The sequence below is a fragment of the Canis aureus genome, chromosome 25 (assembly GCF_053574225.1).
Source record: "Canis aureus isolate CA01 chromosome 25, VMU_Caureus_v.1.0, whole genome shotgun sequence".
Classification (NCBI taxonomy): domain Eukaryota; kingdom Metazoa; phylum Chordata; class Mammalia; order Carnivora; family Canidae; genus Canis; species Canis aureus.
The window spans coordinates 10,961,382-10,982,013 of record NC_135635.1 but is presented as its reverse complement, the minus strand read 5'-3'; the positions used below and the strand labels follow the sequence as shown (position 1 = coordinate 10,982,013).

Genomic DNA, 20,632 nt, shown 5'->3' with positions numbered 1-20,632 from the left:
AAGGATAGAATCATATTAGAAACATAGCCCAAAAGGCAATACAGGGAGGAGAATGAGGAAGTACTTGAAGAGGAGCTATCAGTTTTAACTTTGTAATTAAAATACAACATAACGGGGATCCCTGGGTGGCGCAGCGGTTTAGCGCCTGCCTTTGGCCTAGGGCGCGATCCTGGAGACCCAGGATCGAATCCCACGTCAGGCTCCTGGTGCATGGAGCCTGCTTCTCCCTCTGCCTGTGTCTCTGCCTCTCTCTCTCTCTCTCTCTCTCTCTCTCTGTGACTATCATGAATAATAAAAATAAAAAAAAATACAACATAACATCGAGGCATGCCTGTGTGGCTCAGTGGGTTAGGCATCTGACTCTTGATTTCAGCTCAGGTCAGGATCTCAGGGTCCTGGGATCAAGGGCCCTCGTTCAGTGAGGAATCTGCTTAAGATTCTCTCCCTCTCCCTCTGCCCCTCCTCCTGCTCTCTCACTCTCTCAAATAAATAAATCTTAAAAATATATATATAAATAGAAAAAGGCACAGATCTAAAGGTAGCCATTGGTGAATTTTCACACAGAGAGCAGGCCTACGTAGCCAACAGACAGAATAAAAAACTGAATGTTATCAACAACCCAGAAATCCTCCTCTGCCTCTCCAGATACTACCTCCCTGCAAAAGTAGCCACAATTGTATTAAAAGGCTTAAAAAGAGAATGAGACAATTAGTGCAGAAGATCAACCAAAATAGAAAGGGATGAATGAGTAGAGAAAAAAGAAATTAGCAAGCTATTGGAATACTCTAGGTAGGAGATAAGAATTACAAGTATTTCCAATAGGGATGAAGAGAATAAAAGAAATCAGAAATTTAAGGGCATGTTTCTCAAACTTGACTATACATGAGAATCATCTGGGAGCTTTAAACAGAGTATAAATCTAAAACCCACTGAATCTCTGGGTTTGAGTACCTGGAATAAGCATTTTCAGAGCCCTTTTCGTATGTTTTCTCAAATGCAAGCAAATGCAGGAACTGCTGACTTCAGAGACCGTTCACAGGTTATGGGGATTAATTAACTGTAAGAAATGAAGAAGAGGGACAAGTCAATGGGACCAAGGAATTTCTTTTTTTAGCAGCTGGGAGAATAAAAACAAGAAATTTGTTGAGTTTTGGGTGACTCTGGAGCATAGGAAGTAAATAGATGGATGATAAGCTACTGAAGTTACTAGTCTTGAATTAAGAATGGACTATGATAAAAATTTGGGAAATTTGAAATATATTTCTATATGTCTGTGCTAGTTGATCCAATTTCATTGGCATGGATGATGGAAAAGTGACTACACTTTATTTCAAACTAAATGTGTATTCTTCTTTTTCAAACAGTCTTACGTGACTTAGAATAGTTTAGTAAATATGGATTTCTGTGACATCTTTGAACACAATTAATAACCATGGGTAATCTGAATTGATTTCTTCTTGCTATAGCAGTCCCTCATATTTTGAAATTTGAAATAGGTCATTGGAGAAAAATATCAATGTCACAGCAATCTTATACACATAGATATATTTTAACTTGAACCATTAGTGACCCTGTGTAAATTAATTAGTAGAATAGAACAGACGACAGGTGTAACTACTGCTCCTTCATATGCTCTGATTTAGGATAGTAGCAACTCACTTTAGGAAAAAATTTCAGGGACAGTTGCTTTTCTCAAAATATGAAAAGACAGGAATCTCTTGGTCTCTTTGGTATGTAACTTGGAGGAGTCTTTCAAATTTACAAACATGCTTTGTCTAACCGCTTAGAATTAAACTAACTGAAATGAATACAATCACAAGAAAAAACATTGCAGCTGCTCCCAAATATTTTTTTTAAGTTGGGTTAACATATTTGAAGAAGCTTGTAGGCCTCATCCCAGAGCTCTGCGTTTGTTGATTTATAACAAAAAAACTAAACATTGGAGAATCCAATCCTGATACACATTTATTACTAACCCAATAAAAACTCAAAAATAAGATCTGCTCTACCAGAGAATCATAAATCGGATAGGGCGGGTGGGTGCTTTGTCTACTGAGAGTGGATTCTCCAGTTTATGGTGTCCTCAGGTACTAAACGGTGTGAAGGAAACCTATCTTTGTAGGGGTGTTTTGTTTTGTTTTTGTTTTTTCACCATTTCCCTTTCCCCTGATACTTACTGAGAGGAAGAATAAATAAACGAAGGAATAATATATGAACCGAGTGAAAACAGTGAGGCTCTGACCAACCAGATATTAATCCTGCTCCCTTCTTGAGTTTATTGACTCTTTATTCTCACCTGTTGGAATTCAAACTGGTACCACTCTCTTCAACTTTTAATGAGTTTTCTTCCCAATTTAGTGTAATAGTTTGTCTGTGGTCAAATAGTTTTCAACTGAGAATGATCACTTGAGGGGAGCCCTGGGTGGCTGAGTGGTTCAGCTCCTGCCTTGGGCCCAGGGCATGACCCTGGAGTCCCGGGATCGAGTCCTACATCGGGCTCCCTCCATGGAGCCTGCTTCTCCCTCTGCCTGTGTCTCTGCCTCTCTCTCTCTCTCTGTCTCTCATGAATAAATAAATAAAATCTAAAAAAAAAAAAAAAAAGAATGATCACTTGAAATTACAATTCAATCCCTATGAAAGTAAAGTATAATTAGAATGTTTTCAAGATTTTTTTCTTTAAACAAAAACTTGTGGTTTTATTACTTGATAGAGATTTTCCATGTGTGTTAACATGGACATGAAATGTGTGTTTAGTAATAATGTAATTAAGCTCAGTTGTGTTATACATATTAAGATAAATGTCGCCATTCCTAAATGACACTATCAATATCAGTGTATTTCACTGAGTTCATTAATTCCTTATGTCTTATTGATGAAAATAAAAAAAACTCCAGATACAATCGATCATATTTTGCCTCTCTTCTGCACTTCTCTAGCACTCTGTGCCAACTTCTAGCCTGATGCTTATCACCATGGCCTCCTTGCTGCCTGCCCAACTATATAGGGCATTCACACTGTGGCCCTTTGAGTAACTGCGTGTTCAACTCCCGTGGGCATCACTCGCACAGCCTGAAATGAATTCAAATGTGCCCCTGGAGTTGCACGACGTGGTGGCCCTGCTTATGTCATCGAACCATAACTGTGAACTTCCGTCTGTCCTGCTAGAGAGAAAGCTACTTAAGGACAAGAATCATGTCATGTTCAATATTGCATCCCTGTCTCTAGCAAGCTGCCTGGCATATTGATAGTGCCAAGTAAGTGTGTGTTGTGCAAGTGAATAGGCAAATGCATTTGATTCGTGGAATAGTTCTCTAGAAAGTAGTCATGATGTAAGTGTAGCATGTGATTCACGTGTCCCAATTATCTTTTGTTGTAAGACTAAAACTTAGTGGCTTAAAATAAGAACTATATCATTATATCATGTGATTTTCATGAGCTAGGAATTTAAGCAGAGTTCAGCTGGATGGCTTGTTAAATTCTACGTGACATCAACTGGGACCAGGCATAGCTGGTCTGGTCTGGAGCATTCCAGGCAACTTCATTGACACGTGTGGCTCCTGCACTGGGGTGGCTGAAATAGCTGGTGGCCAGGATTGCTTCCTCAGTGGGGAGCCCACTTCTCCCTCTCCCTCCCTCTGCCCCTCTGCCCACTTGTGCTCGCTCTTTCTCTCTCTCTCAAATAAATAAATAAAATCTTAAAAAAAAAGTGCTATTAAAAATAAAGACACAAACTACAAGGTTCACTTCCCCTGCATTTTGTTGGTCAAGCAAGTAGCCAAGGCGGGCTGAGATTCCAAGGAAAGGGGATTAGATTTACCTATAAGACTTTTCCTTGGGAGAAAAGCAAAGGATTTTGACTATCTTTAATATCCCACAGATATTTGTATCCAACCTCTATTTTTTAAGAAAGAGATTAACTAAATTGATAATTAATACTAGTAAAGTTTATGTGTTTCATGACTTCTACAAGCGGTGGCACCTCTTCCACCCAATGTCGTAAATCATCTATATCTATAGCTGTATATTTGTAAAGTTTGGAGTATAAATAAGGAAAGAATCTTAGTAATTTTAGAGGCGATTTTCACCATTATAAATTTTCTTTACAAGTTTCCTGAAAATTAACTTAAAAGTTTAAAATATGTTTGATGCATTCTGTTGAGTAATGCTGGAGACAGCACATTTCATAAGTATTTTCATTAAAATTCTGGGGAAAATGTCAAAGATAATTTTCCACTGCCTATACATAGGGGTGCTGTTAAGAATATCTGATTTTTACATATTTCCTAGCTAAAAGTATTGTGGCCAATACTTCACAGAGTTGTGTGTGCTCTTGTTAGTTCATTTGTCTCTGTTTGAAGGGTTCACATATGACTTTCAGAGGTTAATCTTGCCCTGCCTATTTATTCCCCTAACACCATTCAGTGGTTCTGTGGTGGTCTTCTATCCAGGGGCTTATATTTGTTTGTTTTCTCAGTCTTCAGGGGAGAATATCAATCCTACCACAGCTCAGTTGCTAAAACCTGAACTCAACTGGCAACAGAATACAGCTGTTTCCAGCTACTTGGAAGGAAGTATATATTATCCCTTGCCACTGAATACCTTTAAAAGCTCAACTGAAAGAAATAATATTTGTGGAGGATGTCCTGGAAAACACCACCCTATCATCTAGAAATGTGCTTCTCTTTCCGTTGGTTAAGTCGGACAAGTTAAAACTATCTGTCTTAGAATGCATCATATTGAATCATAGATTTCCCTATCACAAGACGCGATTTTATAAACTCCCTGCCACAAAATAAGACTGCTGAGTACATTATACAAAGTTCTCCCTATGCATATCAAATGATAAATTACTCTTTAATCTCACATAGTTGTTCACTCCTAAGTGACTAGTTTTTTGTATTGTGGACACCATGAATTGTGTGATTGGTCAGATTTCTTTCTTCTGTGAGCCAATAGCAAGTTTACAGGCAGTGACTCAACTCTACAAAGTGTTAAATGACTTCGTGGCGTTAGATGATCTGCATTTGGGTAACTCCAGGTCTCACTGAACTCTTGTAAACTTATTTTCCCTTTGCCCACTTTTTCTTAATTTTGATAGCATGGATAATCTTGCTGTTTTAAATGAATCCATGACTTGCTTTAAACCATTTTGAGAACAATAACGGGGTACAAATCAATGAAAATTAACTGGGTGATGAGCAGTAAGGAAGGTATGTGATGTAATGAACACTGGATGTCTTATACAAATGATGAATCACTGAACTCTTCCTATGAAACTAAGAGTACATTATATGTTAATTAATTGAATTTATAAAATAAAATACCAAAATAAATTTTAAAAAATTTAAGTGAGCATGTGCAAGAGACCTATTGGTCAATTTTTCACTTATACTGGGATAAGGTAGCTACTTCTAGATTTGCATTATTATTATATGATTGCATTATTATTATTTGCATTATTATTATAATTATAATAATAGCATTATTATTATTATCATTACTATTTTTAAGTACTGTAAATAGATATAGCTATGCTTATGGAGGACTCATGGAAAAGAGATACCTAATTCTATTATGCAATTATGTAGTCACAGAGGGTTAGCAACTTAGAGAGTAGGGAAGACATCTTATCCCATTCTCAAACCACAAACCTTACTACTGCTGATCTAGCAGAGGGTGTGTCTGATTCTGCTGCTTGAGCCTGGGGCAAGGGATTCCTGGCACCTCAGCCTGGCACAAGGACTCCAACTCCCACAAAAACAATGCTCTAACTTGTAGCTGTATGTGGTAAAAATATTACTACCACTCTATATGGTATCTATACAAGTATAAGTATCTATTTTAGACACATAAGTATAATTTTTGAACTTAAGTGACTAATCATAATTTTGTGATGTTATTTCTATGAAAAATGTGTTCTAAGTTTTAAATAGCCTTAATAGCAAATTTTCTGAGCAAAATTTATTTGTGAGCTGGGGACTTCTGTTGCCTGTATTTGTACTTGTATTGAACAGATCTTGGGGAGGTTAGAAAATGAATTTAGGCCACATCTTCGTTTAACACATAGAAGAAAGATAATATTTAGAAAGGTGCTTTTCACAATTAGTAAAGGAATTTACCCCCGTGGTATTTTGCATGTGTGTTTCTTTATAAAACTATAAAATCTAAATCTTTATTTGTGAGGATTTTATTTTGGAGAGAGAGATCGAGGGAATGGTAGAAGGGGATGAGAATCTTTTTATTTTTAAGATGTTATTTATTTATTCATGACACACACACACACACATACAGAGGCAGAGACATAGGCAGAGGGAGAAGCAGGCTCCATGCAGGAAGCCCGATGTGGGACTCGATCCTGGGACTCTGGGATCATGCCCTGAGCCAAAGGCAGACGCTCAACTGCTGAGCCACCCATGCATCCCAGGAGATGAGAATCTTAAGCAGACTCCACGCTGAGTGTGGAGCCCAACCTGGGGCTTAGTCCTGGTACTCTGAGATCACAACCTGAACTAAAACCAAGAGTCAGACACCTAACTGATTGCACCATCCAAGTGCCCCTCTAAATCTTTATTTGTAATTTTATTTTTACAGTATGCCAAATAAATATATAGAAACTGAATTAGAGGAGAATTGAAAAATATTTAAATATCACTTATTTAACAAATGTTCAGCTAGAAACTACTTGATGGTGAAGTTAATACTGCATAAAATTACACTATATTTAAACAAGTAAAAATAAGAAAATGAGAATGATCTTTAAAAATAAAATTCAAGGAAAAGTAGAAATTTCCAGAGAAATGACTCTTAGCTATGTCTATTTTGAATACAGAATGAAATCAAATTAATTTCTCTTCTTCATTTGCTAACCCTATTTATCTTGTGACAGCTTCTTTGCCACTCAAGGGATGAGAGTGGGTGTTCGGAAAGGTCCATAATAAACCCCCAAATGTAAGGCTCTCAAGAGGCATTGCAGTGAGCTTCTGGATATATTTGAAGAAGGGGTGTGTGTGTGTGTGAGAGAGAGAGAGAGAGAGAAAGAGAGAGGGAGGAAGGGAGGGAGGGAGGGAAGGAAAGAGGGAGAGAGCTGAGCAAACATTTATCTATTAATCTTATACTGACAGGGCATTATTCCAAGAAATCCAGAGCTAGAGAAAAGGCAAAGTGAGATAGAGAAGAAGGAGGGAAAACAAAAACCAGGATGTCTGTTACCAGGCTGACCACAGTGTCACAAAAGGCACAGCTGACTGCTTTGTCTGATGGGACATCTGAGAGGCCATATGCTGCATCTCAAAACAATACATTATAGGAGGACTAGGGGTAAACCATTTATCTGGTGGTTCTTTCCAGTGTCATATCTCTTATTTGTCGGCCCCGTGGAGTGTTATCACCCCTGAAACTTTGCCTTGTATTACTGGGCGACTCTAGGCAGGTCCTGGTGACAGCTGCGTGTGAGGAGCGTCTCACTGGGTGGCAGCAGACATAACAGGGTCTTTGTGACCGTGAAGGATGCTGTGAGCAATCTCTAGGGTCACACTCATGAGGAAGTGGGCAGGGCTGAGCTGAGTAGGAGTGGTGCATAAACTGAGGTTAGTACACATTTCTCATGATCTCTACCCATAAATTTTGCATAGCCACCAATGATGATACCATTTGTTTTCTGCTTATTATATAGTTCCAGGTTTTATTCTAAGCATTTGATTTACATGAGCTCTTCTAATACTCAAACACATGTAAGAAAGTCACTTATTATTTCTATTTAATAGAGAAGTAAACTGAGGCAGAGAGGGTACAAGTAGAATGGGGAGGAGCTGCCTAATAAATCTTGATCACAAAACATCTAAGTCTTACTTAAAGCTGGATAAAGCCAATTAAATCCACTGAATGAGGAATGTGCTTTAATTTTATTACTTTCCAAAGAGTTGACTTCAGTAGTTTCAGGTTTCATAACAACTTTATGGATAACAATTAATTTATAAGGACAATTTCTAGTTGAGTAGCTTTTTAAGGAGTGCTACAATCAGTGTCTTCTTGACCAGAACCTTTTATATGTACTCTTCTCTTCAAATGTCTTCCTTTTGATGATTTCATTGCAGTGTAATATCTCCTTCAGAAGGGAAAAGGGAAAAAAGAAGAAATTCAGTGAGCATTCGTGCATTATCAGATCCCCGGAAATGGTTAGATGTAAAAAAAGTGGTCTAAATAAAATATTCAGGAAATCTAAAGTCTTTATTTAGTGATCATCTTCTATTGCCACAAATAACTGAGTGTTGATAGCATAAAAGAATCCTTTAGCAGGATGAGTTTGAAATACTGAAATGAAAATCACTGCACTCTGATCATTCATTAGTCAGTTTTCAAAGAATGGGCTACTGTGGATAACTTAGCAGCCAACTCAAAAAAAAAATGCCATAAGCAGAGCCGATTATTTTACTGTCATTCAATTGATGAATAAAGTGGATGTAGGCTTGGTGTTATGATTAATAAGTCACTTGGTTATGTATTATGTGCACAAAGAAAATTCCACATCTTGACCTTGAGAGAAAATAGTCTTGTAATTTGGGGGGTAGTCTTAATGTAATTATTACCATCTGGGCCTTTCACTGAGTCCCCCCCCTCCCCATTTCTAACACTGTTACCAGCAATATCCTTGATTCTGTTATTGAGGATCCCTTGGAATAATAGTGACCTCAGAGGAATGATTAATGACTCCTAATCAGAGAATGGGGGACAGGCTTCCAAGCACCAATTTGAACACTGAATATAATTAGCATATTCACTTTTCAGAAGCCACTTTTTTGTTATAGTTTGTGCTGTAGTGCTTTGACTGAAACTGCTAAGTAATTATTTCACATCCCTTTATTTATTGTAGTGACCTCTAATACTAAGCATGCTTTTAATTTTGGGAGAGGACTGCCTGTTGTGTGACTTCTTAGGGTCTATGCTTTTGATGTTGGATAGTTTGTCCTCAGTAATAGTCTAATTATCCCTCTGGAGGAGATGTTTTGTTTTCAAAGGGGATTATTCATGGCTTAAATCGGATACCCCAAAGCTGCCAAGTAATAAAAGAGATGGTTGAGATTCTAAATCTTCTTGCCTAACTACTAACTAAAAGCCAGAAGTGTTGGTATTATTTTGGTGACCACACTATTGCATTCTTCTTGCAAAACTGCATAATTGAAGGGGTGGGGTCTGGTTTGCATTCTATCTAAATGGACTTTTATAGTTCCTAGGAAGCTGGAAATCTCCTTCATTTTTAACATCTCTTTCCACAATAGGTTCATCCTTTTTTCACTTAAGTCATTGAAAACCATCAATGCTCAGGTTTTTTTCAATTCAAAGTGATGAATACCCTTAATATCTTTTAATGCTGAAATATGTTCCAATATAATCCTCTATTGTTGCTCTGTTATTTTTTTGTTCAGTCTTAATGTGCCAAATTATTTAGTTCCAACTTTATTTCTTAATAAGTAATAAATAACATTTCATTGGTGAGCAAATGCATGAAACATCTGTTTTGGTGAGTTGGAAATTTCCCACCTTGTGGGAAACATTTCAGGGCATTTCTCTTCCCTATATTGAACTTAGCCTGGAAGACAGTTCTTGATGCCTGCATGCAGTGTCTGTTCTCACTCCCTTTCCCCCACCTAGAATGAACATAAGATGGGAACGAAAGAAAAATCAAACAATGAATCTTGAAGACCAGAAGTAAATATCTGAGCCAAAAAATCTGAGTCAGAGATAGCACTAAAATAGTTACAGTTACGGAATGAGGAATTAAAGAGAAAATGGCAAATATAACAAAGTCCCCTAGACAGTCTGCCACAGCACCATGATGGAAAGTCCTGCCAGTTTCTAATTCTCTCCCCTAAACCATTCCATATGGATGTCTAGCCTGTTCTCAAAGGAGGCAGATTTTCATACCTGCCTTAATGAGCATTTCTGGGCCACCCTTATTTCCCTGTTCTGTCCAAACTCAGAGCCCACTGCCACCACTACAGTTTAGTCACTCTTCTTTTTTTCCAAGTGAAAGAAACAATAATCACTATTTATGATAGAATACATTCTTTCCAGCCCAGGGCAGTGACTTAATTATCTCTCAAATACTTTCCAATCAGGGTCTACTAACATTCAAATATAATATTGCTAGGCCATATGGGCTGGGTCTCTGTACAGCCAACATAACTGTCGTCATGCAGCAAATTATAATGTAAAATTATGTGACTTCCAATCTTAGTCAAATACAGATAAAAAATCCTTCAGGCTTTATGCCACTTCCCCATTAGCAATATCTCTCCATTTTATCCTTTATTCCTAAAATGTAGGAAAATTCTTTCTTATAGTTGTATTTCAAGTGGCTCAGATATCCCTGCCCAAACAAATAACTCTAGACTTATTTTCTTTACAAATTCCCCCTCTTTAGTGCCCATTTGCTTCATTTTTTACCTTGTTTTGGCTCATTTTCATTGCCACTTTTCCCTAAAACTTCTTAAAATCTTGAATTTTCTGTCCTTTAATATTTTTGATGTCTTATTAAAGTCTAAACTGACTATGGTCTCTTTCATGCCACTCTGCAGTGAGTACTACCTGAATTCTAAAAACAAAATAATTTTCCATTTCTAAATTCATATTTCATTCAAATTTTGGAAATTTTTCTTTACTTTCTATTATAAGTATATAATTATCAATTATTGGCCAAAAATCTAAAAGGAAATTTTATCTACACTTAGAAAAACTTCTATACAAGTTATAGTGAAAATAACCTGTTCCCACCCAATTAATTGCCTCAGACTGGAAAATGTCACACACATTTAACTTTTAGGAAAGGGCCACTGCCCAACTGCCATGGCCAAGAGTGAGTGTGGCTTTAAGATAGCTGGCAGAAACTTGAAAGAATGAACAGGACAGACATAAATGCTTGTCTCCTAGGAATTAACGCAAGGTCCATATGTCCTATTACTATCCATAGTATAATTTGTGAGTAATAAAGTTATAGAAGTGTAAATTCTTCTCCTTTTCTTTTTTTGGTAATATTTTATAGTAATAATTATAATTGCTATTATTTCTATTAACAGTTTGGTGTAATAGAAGAGGTTTGGGAGCCAAGAGAGGCTTGGGTTTGAACTACAACTCCACCATTGTGTGGTCTTGGACAAGTGGGTTGGTTCCTCTAAGTCCTAGTGGCCTTATCTTTGAAACAGCAGATAAGAAAACCTACTTATTGTGAGGATATACCGGTATTTTTAAAGTACTATTCTACTGTCTGACACATAACATTTCAAAGTTCTTTTATGAAAATTATCAATACCTCATCTACTACAAAAAAGTATCTTAAGACGTAAAAGAAAGAAGTGACTTAGCAACATCAAATCAGAGCTCGAGAATGAGAAGACCCTTGGAACCACTGAATATAAAGCTTTCTTCCAGTTTTATGAACAACATTAACTTCCATTAATGAACAACATTAATGTCTTTAGAACCTTCAGATTACCAGGAAAACAAGGTGTCTGAGACATTTCTATAGGCCCATAAACCGTGTAGAAGGTAGCTCTCAGGCAGGGTTATGGGTGCTCTACAAGACTGATATCAACCTAGTTGGAAAATCCTACCCACCCAATCTCCTTACTTTAGAGATATGAGGAATCTGGATCTCAGAATTTATGACAACCAGTTGGTGGTGCTGCTGAGAACTAAAAACTAGTTTGCTTCCCAGTTGAATGCTCTTTCCATATGGAGTTATTTTGAGTCAACTAGAAAATCTGCAAGAACATCAAAATAATGTTCTTTCTTCCTCTGACCTCAGTAATAACTGGTTAAGGCTTTAGAATGCTTTGGAGCAAATCTTCAAAGCAGTTGCAAGCCCTCAATGTTCCAGAATAGATATTTTAAGTCCTTCAAGGAAAAATTCCTGATAAAGACCTTTTCCCCAGTAACTAAAAAGGCTTCCAGCTCTTTTGTTACAAAGTGGCTATTGACATCTCAAATACAAAATGATCTCCTTTGAAGTAGCAGGAGGGAATGAACAGAACTCTAGAATGGACATCAAAAAAAGTCCTTGATCCTAGTTATAACTCTCAAGTCTACCTTTTATGTGGCATGAGGTAAACTTTGGATATCTCTGAATTTGAAGTTATTTTTGGCTCTTCTTTTTTCTCACACATTCTATACTTAGTCCAGCAGCAAAACTCCGTGGTGCTATCTTTAAAATATCTCCAGAATCTGACCACTACTCATCACTTCCACTACTACCTCCTTCATCCAAGCTGCCATCATTTCTTCTCTGGACATTTAAAGAAATCTAACGAGTCTGCCTGTTTTTATCCTTTTCTCCTCAACACATTAATTAGTAAGGGTAGCCTCAGAGTTTGTTAACCAAACTCCCATAATGGATCTGTCCCTTGTTTAGCAATATTAATTTGTTCCTAAAAACCCTGCTACTAAGTGAAACCATGCTGTCTTATAAGAAAGAGTGTTTTCATTAATTTTAATAGAAAAATTATGATGAATTTCATTGCAGCCCAACTACGCACAAAATGCATAAAGAGAGGAACTTTTTTAGTTGAACAATAAGAATATTATTCAATTGTCATAAACACTGCATAAGCAATTAACATCAAATTGAAAATAAATTGTGGATAAAATGTAATGACACAAAAGTTTATTGCACTCAACAAAGGAGGAAAAGACTTGATGGTGGATGCTGGTTGGTGGAGGAGTGTTGAAGGCGGTTGTTCTTTAGAACAATTTTTTTTTGCTAATGTTTTCAACAATTTGAAGGATCATGGTTATTTTGCACTCAAAGCACACTTAAAGTTATAGCATAGAAATATATCTTTAGTCAAAATAATAGCTAAAGATGAGAGAACTTGGAAAGATGAAATAGTCTATTTAGTACATAGAGAATGAAAAGTCATAAAAAATGTTATCTCTTCATCCTTTTAACTAGGCATATTTAGGCAAAATAAAATCTTTAGTTTATCCAAATATGGTGCACAGTTCAAATTTGTTCCATCTGATGTTTGATGACTAATAACTGTTGAGTCACATAAAATAGCTTGTTTTTGTCAAAAACAGCAATGTCAAAATATCATTTCTTATGCTTATCTGCTTTCGGTGCTTTAGGAAATAAATATCACAGGGCAGCCCGGGTGGCTCGGCAGTTTAGCGCCACCTTGGGCCCAGAGCCTGATCCTAAGGACCCAGGATCGAGTCCCATGATGGGCTCCCTGCATGGAGCCTGCTTCTCCCCCTGCTTGTATCTCTGCCCGCCCCCCTCTGTGTCTCTCATGAATAAATAAATAAAATCTTTTTTAAAAAGGAAATAAAAATCACTATATCAAAAAAAGAGAGTTGTTTAGAAATAGGACAACTTTTCAAGAATCATTATGGCAAAGAATGGTTAGCTGAACAAACATTGTATATGGTAAATCTGGGCTTACTGGTCTTTTATTAAGATTCTCAATACTTTGTATGGAAATGTAAAACATTGCTGGCTCATTTATAACCCAGGAATCAGAAGTCAGAGAAGGATGTTCACCTAATATATTTCACAATCAATTAATCCAACATGCATTTTTTAAGTACCTGTTACATAACAGGTACCCTGTAGAACAGATAAACCAGAAAAGAAAACAGTTATCCTCACTCTCAAGGAGTCCTTAGACTAGGGAAGGGGAGAGCAGATACATACACTCCATTATAATGTTACGAGTGCTATAAAATGAGTGTTCTGCATATCCTTGCCAACACTTGTTATGCCTTATCGTATTTTAGCCATTCTAACAGGTGTGAGGTGATATCTCATTGCAGTTTTGATTTGCATTTCCCTCTTAATGAGTGATGTTTAGCATCTTTTCATGTGCTTATTGGTCATTTGTATGTCCTCTTTGGAAAAATGTCTGGTTAGATCCTCTGCCCATTTTTTAAATAATATTTTACTTACTTATTTGGGGGGGATGTTGTGGGGGAGAGAGCACATTAGCCTGGGATTGAGTCCCACGTCGGGCTCCCTGCATGGAGCCTGCTTCTCCCTCTACCTGTGTCTCTCCCTCTTTCTTTCTCCCTCTCTCCCTCTCTGTGTCTCTCATGAATAAATAAATAAAATCTTTTTTTAAAAAAATAAATAAATCTGTAGGTTGCTTTGGGTAGTTTGGACATTTTAATAATATTGGTTCTTCTAGTTCTTAAGCATGGAATATCTTTCCGTTTGTTAGTGTCAATTTCTATTTCTTTCACCAGCATTTTATAGTTTTTGGAGCACAGGTTTTTCACATCCTTTGTTAAATTTATTCCTATGTATTTTATTCTGTTGGTGCAGTTGTAAGTTTGTTTTTTTTAATTTCTCTTTCTACTACTTCATTATTAGTGTAAATAAATGCAACAGAATTCTGTATAGTAATTTTATATCTTGTGACTTTATTGAATTCATTTATTAGTTTTAGTAGTTTTTTTGGTGATATCTTTAAGGTTTTCTACATATAATATTATTATTATTTTTAATAATAAATTTATTTTTTATTGGTGTTCAATTTGCCAACATACAGAATAACACCCAGTGCTCATCCCTTCAAGTGCCCCCCTCAGTACCCGTCACCCATTTACTCCCAACCCCCGCCCTCCTCCCCTTCTACCACCCCTAGTTCGTTTCCTAGAGTTAGGAGTCTTTATGTTCTGTCTCCCTTTCTGATATTTCCTACCCATTTCTTCTCCCTTCCCTTCTATTCCCTTTCACTATTATTTATATTCCCCAAATGAATGAGAACATAAAATGTTTATCCTTCTCCAATTGACTTATTTCACTCAGCATAATACCATCCAGTTCCATCCACGTTGATAGTTTTTTTAAAGATTTATTTATTTATTTATTTATTTATTTATTTATTTATTTATGTATTTATTCATGAGAGACAGAAACAGAGAGAGAGGCAGAGACACAGGCAGAGAGAGAAGCAGGCTCCGTTCAGGGACCCTGATATGGGATTTGATCCCAGGTCTCCAGGATCAAGCCCTGGGCCGAAGGCAGGTGCTAAACCACTGAGCCACCCAGGGATCCCTACATATAATATTAAACCATCTGCAAATAGTGAAAGTTTTATTTCTTTGTTACCAATTTGGATGTCTTTTGTTTCTTTCTCTTGTTTGATTGCTATGGCTAGGAGTTCCAGTGCTATGTTGAATAGAAGCAATGAAAATGGACATCTTGTCTTTTTCCTGATCTTTGAGGAAAAGCTCTCAGTATTTTGCCATTGAATATAATGTCAGCTGTGGGGTTTTTATATATAGACTTTATTATGTTGAGGTATGTTCCATATAAACCTACCTTTTGAGAGTTTTTATCATGAATGGATATTTTACTTTATCAAATGCTTTTTCTGCATCTATTGAGATGATCATATGATTTTTATCCTTTTTTTGGTTAATGTGATATACCCTTGGATTCCTGAAATATAAACCCCACTTGATCATGGTGAATATTTTTTTAATGTCCTATTGGATTCAGTTTGCTAATATTTTGTTGAGGATTTTTGTATCTATGTTCATCAGAGATATTGGCCTGTAGTCTTTTTAAAAATTTTTGTAGTGTCTTTATTTGGTTTTGATATTAGGGTAGTGCTGGTCTCAGAATAAATTTGGAAGCTTTCCTTCCCTTTCTATTTTTTGGAATAGTTTCCAATAGTTTGGGAAAAGGAACCTTTGTGCATTGTTAGTAGGAATGCAAATTGGTACAATTGCTGTAGAAACAGTATGAAAGTTCTGTGAGAAAGTGAAAATATAATTACCACTTGATCCAGTAATTCTACTACTGGGTATTTACTCAAAGAAAAAAGAAACAGCAATTTGAAAAGATACATACACTATATTTATTGTAGCCTTATTTACAATAGCCCAGATATGGAAGCAAACCAAGCATCCATCCATAAATGAACGGATAAAGAAGATGTGGCATGTACACACACACACACACACACACACACACACACACACACACAGGAATATTACTCAACCATGAAAAAGAATGAAATCTTGCCATTTGAAACAAGATGAATGGACTTAGAGGGTGTAATGCTAAGTGAAATATGTTGGACGAAGAAAAACAAATACCGTGGGTTCACTCACATGTGGAATTTAGGAAACAAAATAAGTGAATAAAAAAAGAAACCCCCCAAAAAGCAGACTCATAAATAGAGAGAAACTGGTGGTTGCCAGAGGGAGGAAGTGAGGAGATGGGTGAAGTAGATAAAGAGGATTAAGAGCATACACATGGTGATGAGCACTGATAATGGATAGAATTGTTGAATTATTATACTGTATAGTAACACTGCATGTTAATTATACCTCAATTAAAAAAAGTACAGAATGCTCTGGGAGCAGATAGGAGAGAGCCACTAATTCTCCTGGAGTAGAGTGAAATTTTCAAGGAGTAACACAGAAGGAGAAACATCTTAAGATGAATTTTGAAAGGGAAAATTCCTGAAAATAGAGGTGGAGGTGGGACCATGGGTAGTCCAGGCAGAAAGATAGTTATCTAAAATGGCATAGAGTCATTAAAAAGAATCTTTTCCTCAAGAAGTAGCACCTCTCCATTTACGAGCTTTCATCAATGTTGATTGTGCTTTGTTTCATATTTAGGCAACAAAATCTACTGAAAGGTTTAATAAGGGGGAAAATGATCTCACCATCTCTACCCAAAAGGACGTTATGAAAATGTCATTTGCTACTCGAGTTATCTATGGCAACAAAATAATTCACCTAAAACTTGAAGGCATAGAGCAACAGCCATTTTACTATGCCCATGTATTATATAGGGCAGGAATTTGAAGAATAGCAGAGAGGGCTTGACTCTCTTTCATGATATCCAGGCACTGAACTGGGCATATTGGAAAGCTGGGCTGACTTAAATGGCTGGGAATCATCTGGAAGCTTCTTCACTCAGATGTGTAGCACCAAGGCAGAGATAATTTGAGAGCTGTGTTCAACCAGAGCACCTATACGTGAATTGTCTAGGTTGGTTAGGCTTCTCCCAGTACAGAAGCTGGGTTCAAAAAGGGAGTGTCCTAAGAGGAAACATCAGATGTCACCAAATGTCATTTTCTCCATCTTTTGTTAGTTGATATAGTCCCAGCTGAAATAAAACAGTCATATACCCCATCTTTTCATGGCAGGAGTGTTAAAGAATCTGTAACCATTTATTTCTTTTCATGGCAGGAGTGTTAAAGAATCTGTAACCATTTATTTAAATCTCCACATTTGGCATATTATAAAATGCTTAATAATTATACTACAGTATTTTCTCTATAAGTTATAATGGGAGAAATTTCTTTCTGGTGTAACTGTCAGGTAAAAATCTTTCTTCTTTTGAGTAATTGGTATATTCTTATTTTATGGTCACTAGAATCATGTAATTGTATTTCCATCTTAAGTTTGGTGACTTGGAATATTTTTATGTTGTTACATAAAAATATTTCTAAAGAAGACACGGAGTAAACTGAACTCTGTTTGTAGGTGACTATAGTTTGAGTTTTATATCCATGTAGGGCAAGGGGCAAAGGATGAAGATGTGAAGATAGTCAGGGGTCAAGTCAGAAAAACCATATATCTCCTGCTGGGGACTGATCCACTTTTTGTTATCTAAGTTAACCTTTATATTTATCGTGTGGTGTAGGCATTAACATTTAAATTTCATAAAGATAATAATCAGGATAAATTACCTTTTGACTTTAAAGTTCAAGAACAGCATGATGGAATTGCAACTACATAATTTTGATCTTTCATTTCATTATAACATTGTAATTTAAGCACTAGCTTTTACAAAAGTTCCTACTGAAGCATAGACTAGTGTTTCTAGAACTACATGTGGTAAAGAACCCATTTTATTTTTTCATTTCCAATTTGCCAATTACTGACATTCCAAAGAAATTAAAAGAAAATGAAGAAAAAATCTATAAAATACAAGCCAAATTTTTATTAGCTTCAATAGGTGTAAAATTCCTTTGTCAAATTACTATGAAGTTTCTAAATGCTTTCCTTTAATTTCTTTACTTCGATCAGCAACAGTTTTTGGACCACCACCTTTGTCTACCCACAAACTCTGAGTAACACTGACCTAAAGGACTAGATTTATGTGGAAGGAATATTTTTCATGCCTTGATGTCTCCCCCAAAACTTAGTTACTAGTCTGCCCTGGGTGGTCATCTCAGTCAGCTTTTTTAGCTTTTTTTTTTTTTTTTTCCTTTGGAGTTGCATACAACTTTCTTTCAGTGATTTATGCAGAAGAGTCAGCTTACTCCCAATTGCCTGGGGGATTGTTAGTGCCTTGCCCATTGTTTCAAAGACCAGACCAGAGAATGTCTTCTGATGATTAAGCAATGGCACATGCATGCTATGTTTATAATTTACAGGCAGCCTTTTCCTTCCCACAGAGTTCTTGCTTGTATTGAAAGGTAAAGAGAAACTGGATCTATTTGAATGCTGTCTGTATATAGGATGGAAAGTAGAAAGTGGCTGTATATTGACGCTGTATTTGTGTTTGCCAAAAAAGCACTCTAAAAATATCATGTGTCTATAGAAAATGTGTGTAGATTAAGAATTTTTCTTTGCCTAGCTTGGCTGAAATTCTGTTAGAATTTTGTGGTAGACTGTATGCTACATGAGTACTTTCTAAGCTTCTTTTCCAAGAAAAAGAATGCAGTTTCAATTTAATATCAGAAGAATTTGCCAGTCTCAGATGCCTCATGAGGTTTGGCAACATCAGATTGGCATAACATTTTCCAAAGTGAATTTAAAGGGATTAGAGTTTGCTTTTCCTAATTCTTATCCTGCAGCAGATGATTTCTCAGAATAAGGCATTGTAGAGAAAACATGGTAGACCAGCCCAGCTAACATAAGTAGATTCTTACCTTGGTTAATGTGTTAGTATCCCTAAATGCAGTTGTTGACCTTTAGTGTACATTGAAAGCACTGAAGGAGCTTTTTTAAAATGCAGATTCCTGGACCTAATCTAGGTCTAAATTCATTATTCTGGATTAGCACCTAGGCATGGATACTTTTTAAAAGCTTACATAATACTTCTGCTGGTCATCAGGATTGAGAATCACTGCCCTAAACTAAAGGATACCATGATGGGTGAGTCAATATTATTGAGGTCAAATTCTATTCTCATTATGCTGCAGAAAAATTTTGCTTCAATAATTCATGAAAATAATGTATACGCTTACTACCTTTATTGCTATATGTAGAAACCCAATCAATTTGAGAAAAATATGACAAATAACTAAAAATAATTTGTTGCATACTGATATAGATTAATGATATTTCCCCAGTTTATCCTCACAATGTTACAGAAGTCAGCTTATTATTTTGGTTTTTGAATTCTAGACACCGAGGTACAAATAGCTTATGAAAATTATTTATGGTCCTAACTAAAAAAAAAAAAAAAAAAAAAAAAGGGCAGAGCCTGGACATTTTGGTTTGAGGTCTTATATCTTTATTTTTATTGAATGCTTAGCATTTTATTTTATTTTTTATTTTTTTTTAATTTTTATTTATTTATGATAGTCACAGAGAGAGAGAGAGAGAGAGAGAGGCAGAGACACAGGCAGAGGGAGAAGCAGGCTCCATGTACCGGGAGCCTGACGTGGGATTCGATCCCAGGTCTCCAGGATCGCGCCCTGGGCCAAAGGCAGGCGCTAAACCACTGCGCCACCCAGGGATCCCGAATGCTTAGCATTTTAAAGTCAATGTCTTCTCCCCACTGATACTTTTGGTGCAATATATGTCTCTACTCTTCCACAGGTCACCTTCCCCCCCCCCCCCCCAACACCTCTGGATTCTAAATTACAATGTAAAATCAATCCCTTGCCAGGTTTTGAATTATCCATAATCTATATTCCTGGTCTATTCTCAAAATTAGCTCTTTCTCCCACTGTTTCCCATTTGAATTTGTCATCTTTGAGTTATCTTTGGCTTAGAAACATAGTTTCAGGGCTCAACTTCTTGGTTCTTGAATTTTATTTGTGTTTGGACCTGACTTCTTGCCTTGGGAGAACCACTCTATAACATACACATAACACACCAATCCCATCCTTAACCTCGTTTGCTCCCCAAGTGAAAACAGATATAAGGCAGCTGAAATCTCACTATTTAGAAGATCCTATTTCATATTCTAAATGAGATTTCCATTTTATAAAAGCACAGACTCAAATGGAATAAGGTAACTATTGATGACAAAGCTGAAAATATAATGTTCTGTGTTATGTTTCCATTAATTTCTACTCCTGCATAGGGTACTTGCAAATACTGAAAACATAGCATGTTTTATCCCTGTCTTCCAGAGTTAATAGGGTGTGGGGTTTCATGTGCTAATTCATTTGTGAATGTGGTGTTTATGAGGGTCACATAGCAGATTAAAATTACCTTAAAAACCCTCTAGTATCCCAAGAAGCAAAGACACTTCTATGGCTGCTAACTAGGACAACAACTCTGCCTTATAAATGCACATCACTGGTCACAAAGCAAGGAAATGTGGTTAAGTTAGCACAACTAATTGCCATTACTCGGAAGACATAATCAAAACCAAGACACTTCGTCTTGCCAACGCGCTTTACCAAAAGATAAGGTTTATGTATTTAGTCAGTTT

The 20,632-nt window shown here is 36.5% G+C and overlaps 2 long non-coding RNA genes across 6 annotated transcripts in view; one reads left to right on the top strand and one right to left on the bottom strand.

Moving 5' to 3' along the window:
- The window catches only part of LOC144296973 (uncharacterized), a 333,399-nt gene that overhangs the window by 218,723 nt on the left and 94,044 nt on the right, over nt 1-20,632 (top strand). The window lies entirely within an intron of this gene.
- Nucleotides 7,925-20,632, bottom strand: part of LOC144296974 (uncharacterized) — a 65,833-nt gene continuing 53,125 nt past the window's right edge. Inside the window, exon 3 of the long non-coding RNA XR_013363947.1 lies at nt 7,925-8,104. This is a non-coding gene — a long non-coding RNA (uncharacterized LOC144296974). The remainder of the gene's footprint in view (nt 8,105-20,632) is intronic.